Source organism: Macaca thibetana, chromosome 16 (genome assembly GCF_024542745.1).
Source record: "Macaca thibetana thibetana isolate TM-01 chromosome 16, ASM2454274v1, whole genome shotgun sequence".
Classification (NCBI taxonomy): domain Eukaryota; kingdom Metazoa; phylum Chordata; class Mammalia; order Primates; family Cercopithecidae; genus Macaca; species Macaca thibetana.
In genome coordinates, this window is record NC_065593.1 from 71,458,091 (window position 1) to 71,464,906 (window position 6,816).

Sequence of the window (6,816 nt, forward strand, 5' to 3'; positions counted from 1 at the left end):
TCAGGTAGGGGCAGAAGTAGAGGTAAGACCCAAACTTAGGAAAAAAAACCCACTCAATTTAGTGAAGCCGTTACTTAGCAAATTTGCCTTTTGGGGAATTGACTTTTGAGATGTGTTGTCTTATTTCCAGAATAGTATGTATCCAGGATTCAGCAGTGATTTGCTAGCTGTGTGACCATGGATATGTTACAGAATCTCTTTGTGTCTCAGTTTTCTCCCTTACCTGAAAAATGCAGTTTTAGCCTGGAATTAGATATCAGGGAAAAAAAAAAAAAAGAGTCACAGTAAACTTCCTCAATCCCAAACACAATGTGAGAATGAAATAATCCTACCCAAGTTCTCAGTAAGTGCTAAGAAATATTGGCTACTGTTAGTCCATCTCTTGATTGTTTTGAGGATAAAGGGATAATAAATATGAGAACACACTGAAAATGTGCTGTGCAAGCCAAAGCATTACTAACATTAAAATAAAACATAATGGCCAGGCACAGCGGCTCACGCCTGTAATCCCAACACTCTGGGATGCCGAGACAGGAGGATCACTTGACCCTAGGAGTTCCAGACCAACTTGGGCAACATAGCAAGACCCCGTCTCTATTAGAAAAAAATTTTTTACTCCCTGAAGCTACTGGCTGAATCTGCCAGAACTGTTAGTTAGCAAGCTCTGATGCTGGTTTCTGAACCTAGAGAAGGCAGAAGCTACAAACACACCACCATAGTCTCAAACAAGGCAAAGAAGAAATAAAGAGTGATTTCAGTTTGCATTTTCAACGTTCCAAACTATGGTTCCGTGTTACACAATCCCATGACTATCTGTGCCATCTTGGCTAAACCTGAGCCAGGTCCCTTCAGCTAAGCAGACTCTAATAATAGCTGGCATCCTTGGAGTATGCTGCCTTCCAGCAAATCTGGTTTTGGACAATTTAACAATATGAGGTCAAGACGTAGGGTGCGTGTGAGGGGAATCTCCCCTTTGTTGATGTTACTTGAAAATGGAAGTTACATTTCCATATCAGAAACATTTCAAAAGAACTCTTTGTCCATGATGCTTGGCTAGCTAGGTGCTCAAGCAAGAAAGAGCCACAACTCTGGGGTGGAAACTATGTAAAGGCAGGGACATTCTGTATAGTTTATGCACTGCATAATTCCGGCAACTGGTCCAGAAGGTATTCAGTCAATATTTGCTGGATGAATGCATGTAACACGAACATCGACAGCCCAGCCGGCTCTGCCCCACCCTGCCAGCTTCATCTCATCATTCTCCTAAACTTAGATGACTTTTCTAAGTTCTTTCTCGGAAGACATTCACTTGTAATTCTCACTTGTAAAACTGCACTTGTTGAAATGCTGTTTTAGGTAACAATCACATGTGTCCTGTCTTCTGAACTAAACTATAAACACTATGAGAGAAGGAACCACATCCTCTGAGGTGTGGTTTTGTGGCCTGGGAGACAACAGTATTTGTCAGTGCTCACGAGTGGGCTATGGATGAGCAGAGGCTACCTGGATGGATGGATGAACGACGGGCGTGGGAGGGAAGGATGGAGGGATGGATGTTGCCTGGACCCAGTCCTGCTGTGTATCCCTAAAAAGCTCACCTAACTCCACAGCCCCCCACTGATCACAGCAAGGCGGGACCCCTCCTCACCATTTGCCCACAACACAATCCTGCAGCATCCTTCTAGTTTCTTCGCATCGTCCCCTAGCCATCTGGAAACTCATGGAGGCACTGGTCCTAAAGGGTTAAAATGGAAGCTTAACATTGCCTATTGTTCCTGGGAATCTAGAAGCACAGGACAGGAGGCACCTGTTTAGACAAGATAGGGAAAGTCAGCATCTCCCTTTAGGCAAGAAATATAGCAGGAGGGCAGGTTTTTATTCCTTGGGCCTTGAGGAACAGGGCAGGTGGGGCAACTTCAACAACCATCCGAAGAAAGCGTGACTCTATTGGGGCAAAATTCACTGGTCCCATATGCAGCCCTTCCCAATATTGCCAATGAGATTCCACGACCCACAACTGTGTCATACAGTTTAATGTGACATGCATTCACTCCTAAATGCAATGTGATTTAAATAATTTTGTTCTGAGATTTTGAGTTGGTCGGTTGGTTTGAGATAGCGTCTTATTCTGTCGCCCAGGCTGGAGTGCAGTGGTGTGACAGCACCACCACACCCAGCTAATTTTTTTAAAAGATATTTCTTAGGCCAGCGCAGCAGTTCATGCCTATAATCCCAGCACTGTGGGAGGCCAAGGCGGGTGGATCACCTGAGGCCAGGAGTTCGAGACCAGCCTGGCCAACATGGTGAAACCCTGTCTACTAAAAGTATAAAAATTAGCCAGGCATGGTGGTGCACACCTGTAGTCCCAGCTACTTGGGAGGCTGAGGCAGGAGAATCACTTGAACCCGGGAGGCAGAGGTTGCAGTGAGCCGAGATCACGCCTCTGCACTCCAGCCTGGGCAACAGAGGAAGACTCCATCTCAAAAAAAAAAAAAAAAAAAATTGTTTTAGATATGGTGTCTTGCCATATTGCCCAGGCTGGTCTCAATCTGCCTTCAAGCAATCCTCCTGCCTTCATGCCAAAAGCACTAGGATTATCACACTCAGCCTGGGTTTGTTTTTTAGGACTTTTGCAACAGCCTTGAGATAATTTACAGAAGCCTCCTGGAGGCTATGTTCTCTATTTTTTTTTTTTTTAATTTTTAAGCAGTAATAGATGACAAAACTACAGGAGCAGTCAACTATGAAGACTGAGAAGCCTAGGAATGAAATTCAGTACTGATCAAGTAAAAGTTACTCCAGAGGTAATGCCAGAGACCAGCAATACATCGATACTGCACCAAATGGTAACGGGCACGACAGAAATCAATCATCGCCCGCCCCCACACACACGAGTGGGAAGATGACCTCAGTGGCCCCAAACACAGAATGGCCTCACCTACCTCCTACCTTCCTCTCATGCTGTTCACCTCTCCCCTGGCTCAGTACCCCCTGCCAGTCCTCCCAAAGTCCTCTCTGCCAGTTGAAGGCTTCCCTGATCACCATCCTCCTCAATCCCCCAGGAATCACAGGTTGAAAGAGTCGCAGCCAAGAGTTAGGGAATCTGACCACGAGCCAATCCCAGTGCTAAGCCCCTTGCACGTGTTAATTCAGTTAACTTAGCAAGCGTACTAAGCCTTGCACACAACTCGGTAGTATTATTATCATCATCGTCATCACTATCTGTGCCTCAGAACCCCTTGGCAAATCTTTAAATTCCCCCAGAAGTGTGTGTTTCCCAGTTTGAAGGGCCCTGCCTTCCTACAAACTGTGAAATTTATGGGGGGGAGGGGACCACAAATCACAAAATAAACCTAGCAGAGCTACCTAGACCATCAGTTCACTGTTGCTACATGGCGGAGTGTGTGAAGTTCCTGGCCAACTGAAGAAGCAGATATTAAAGTTTTAAAGCAAGAAATTGCTTCAGTGGCATACAAGTCACTCACCCAGAACACAGGCCCTTGGGTGGGAGCATGGTGGGAGGAACAGAGACTGGAAGAGGAAGAATGGAAGGGTGGTTGAGCCATCGAAGCCTCATGGAAGCCCCCTTTACACACTCTCCCTCTGTGATGGCTGCCCTGAAGAATCAGCCCCCAAAAGCAGGCTTGCGGGACCCTCTTCCCAGAGCTCCAGACCAGATTCCTTTCAGTCTACTTACCCAAGTTGAAGTTCTCACAGGCTGGTAAATGCAGTGAGCTTATTTGCAAGCCAGGGTCATATCTGCCTAGCAACCCAACACGAAGACTTGAAGGACTATAAACGTGGACAGAGAACAGGCAGGCCAACTTTACACAAAGGAATCTGTTCTCATGCAAATGACCCTGCAAGAGGGCTAGAAGAGGGAGCCTTGGGGACAGCTCTGAAGAGCCAATATTTTCCCCCAAGAAGATGTTGGGGGACTTCTTAAGGGCATCATGATGGCCTTGCCCACTGTAAAGGAAAGCCAAGAAGGGGCTCTGCCTGCCACTTGGGATCAGGCAGGCACAACGGGAGAGGCTACGAGGGGAGCTGAGCCCGTCACTTGATTTCCTGATTTTTCTGGTCCTGTACTCCAGACTCCAAAGGTTCTTTTGTTCTTATTTAGAACTAAACAGAGTTAGTTTTGTTTGGGGGCTAGGGGGTGTTGATTAGCATGGCAATGCAGTGCTTTCTCTGGAGAAGTTAAAAAAGCAGGGGTTTTTACGCTTGGTCTCACTAGGATTGAGGGAACAAGGTGAAGCCAGCCTCTAACTAGGGTGGGCAAAAGTCATGCTGCGTGACTTTTTTGTGACTAGCAAGGCTGTGCTTAGGTAGGGTTTCCAGCCACCTCTCCATTATTCAAACACAGATGGCAAATGTCATCTTTGGATGAGCTCTAGTTGTAAAAAGCGCTAGTGTGTATCTATAAACATGGTGTAACCTTAGGTCAATCCCTCCAGTGCTCAGTGCCTCAGCTTTCCTCAACTGTAAAATGGGAATAATGAGTGTCAACTACAGAAGGTTACTGATGGGGTTAAAATTGAATTACATGTATGGCACTTAATACAGTGTTGAGGACAAAGTAAACATTAAAAAAAGATTAATATTAATAAAATAGAAGAATAGTAATACATTACTAGTAAGAAAAATCTATTATTATTATTATTATTATTATTATTAGAATCATGCTCCCCAAAAGCCAGGTTTCACTTGCTCAAACATTCAGATGTGATTTTTCCAATCATTCATTCACTCCTGAGGCTTTAGGCATAATTTGTGTAATTTTTTATATCAAGAGACTGAAGTACGGAGACTATGTGACTTGCTTCGAGTCACTCAGGTATATAATGGCAGGCTGCAACTTTAGGTTCCTAAGACACACAGAATATGCTGTCATATTACACACGACATTTCCATACATACAGTAACAGGTCCTAAATATTAAAGTGTAAGATCCTAAATATCAAAGATTATCTTACAGGCAGCACTGTATTAGCATGAAGTGTTCAAATCAGTTTCTAAATATCATTATATGTGGATCCTTTGAAGAACAACTCAGAAAAGGCTCTCACAGGGAGTGTGTTGGAGTCAGCAATTAATTGGCCTTGGTAAAGCATAAATCATAACAGCATCAAGAGCTAATGGGTACTGAGGCCTTACCAAATGCCAGTCACTGCGATCCGCACTTTACAAGTACCATAAATTAAACCCTCCAATTCTGGGAATACCACCTCCATTCCCATTTTACAGATCTGGAGAAATTAACGCTCTACGAGGTTAAATTACGTCTACAAGGTTGCAAAGCTACACAGCGGCCCCCTGGTTGTACAGGACTGGCCATACAGGGCACCCTGTACCAACGAATCTTCTCCCCACTTACACAACCAGAACTTGTCAACAGCAAAGGATGGCATTTAACTCAGGAGAGCCTATCCCAAAATGGTGAGAGAAATCAGCGAGCAAGGAAGGCTTTTATTAAAATTCAGATCGCCGACTCCTCCCGGTGGCGACCCTCCGTGCACGCACTCCCAAACTAGGCTCTCTTGAGTTTCTGACATCAGAACCACATTCTCCGAACCCCAATGAAGGCAGCAGCCGGCGCCAAAGTCTGCAGAGGAATGCAAATAACATGGCCTTCGCTTGCGAGCAGTTTCCTTCGCTTGCGAGCAGTTTCCAAATTTGCCCTCGGGATGTGAGGTAGAGACCGAGAAGCTAAGTTTGCGCCCCCGCAGGCTCTGAAATGTCTAGGAACTGACACATGCTTTGTCCCCATGAGGAGCTCGTAACTGGGGTTTCGCGTGCATCATCCGCTTAGTTCACAGTGACCTTGGGGTCGGGGACTACGGGATGAGGGGCACAGACTGTCTAAACCTTCAGGTCCCCTACAGAGGGCTCCCCGCGGGTATGGGAGCCATGCACCTGTGCCGACGCCGCCTCTGCCTGGAGGGTGCGCGCGCGCCCTGGGCCGGGGATGCTGACTCAGCCCGGCGGCTCACATTCCTTTCGCGCAACGCGGATGCTGTTGCTGCTACTGCTGCTGCTGCTGCTGCTGCTGCTGCCGGTGCAGCAAAGTGGGGGAAGCAAGGAACCCGCAGCGGCCCGGCCGCTCGCTCCCTGGGGCCCACTGCGGCACTCCCTCCCCACCGCCGGAAGGGGAACTGTGGGGGTGCGCGAGTTGACGAAACTGAGGGAAGTGGGCGCTGCAGGAGGAACTCAGGCGCCGCGCGCGCAGCTCACACCCAAACTGGAAGGAACCTGTTCTGCCCGGGGCGGGCGCGGAGCCGCCGCAGCCGCGAGCGCCGAGCGGAATCAGCCCCGGCGCGCGCGTTCCTCCTCCCCGCTAAATCCCTAAATCCTCAGGGTGCGGGCGGGACTGGGCGGTGGGCGCGCCGGGAAGGCGCCCGGGGGTGGGGACGAGGACCCCCGCGCGCGCGCGCCTGGCCGAGGTGCTCCGAGACAGGGTGCAGGCGCCCCCACCACCCCTGCACACTCGCGCTCCCACTAGCGTTGCAGCAAAGCTCCGGGGTCTGGGCGGGTCACGCGCGCAGAGGCGCGCCTGGGTTGGGAGATCGGGGCGTTGTGCCAAGGACCCCGGAGGCGCTGGTGGGGGCGGCCCGGCCCCGGACCGCGACGCGGTTACCTTCCGTGACCCCCAGCCCAGGAGGCAGGCGGGCGGGCGCGCGCCCGGCGCGGCCCAGGTCCACGTGGGCCGGCGCGCGCGCGCCAGGCAGGCCCCCTCCTTGGCTGCGCTCGGCGCTCGCAGCACATGGTCGGCGGCGGCGCGCCCCCGAGGCCGGCGGAGACCGGCTGCAGCCGGTA

At 49.5% G+C, this 6,816-nt stretch overlaps 1 protein-coding gene across 4 annotated transcripts in view; it reads right to left on the bottom strand.

The window, feature by feature from the left end:
- ARSG (arylsulfatase G) overlaps positions 1 to 6,816 on the bottom strand; it is a 147,591-nt gene that overhangs the window by 108,647 nt on the left and 32,128 nt on the right. For 2 of the 4 annotated variants that reach the window (XM_050762448.1, XM_050762447.1), the window contains exon 1: positions 6,638 to 6,717. The exons of the other annotated variants lie outside the window; for them this stretch is intronic. The gene's annotated coding sequence lies outside the window, so the exon portion shown is untranslated. Of the gene's footprint in view, positions 1 to 6,637; positions 6,718 to 6,816 lie in introns of those variants that run through there. 4 annotated transcript variants of the gene reach the window in all.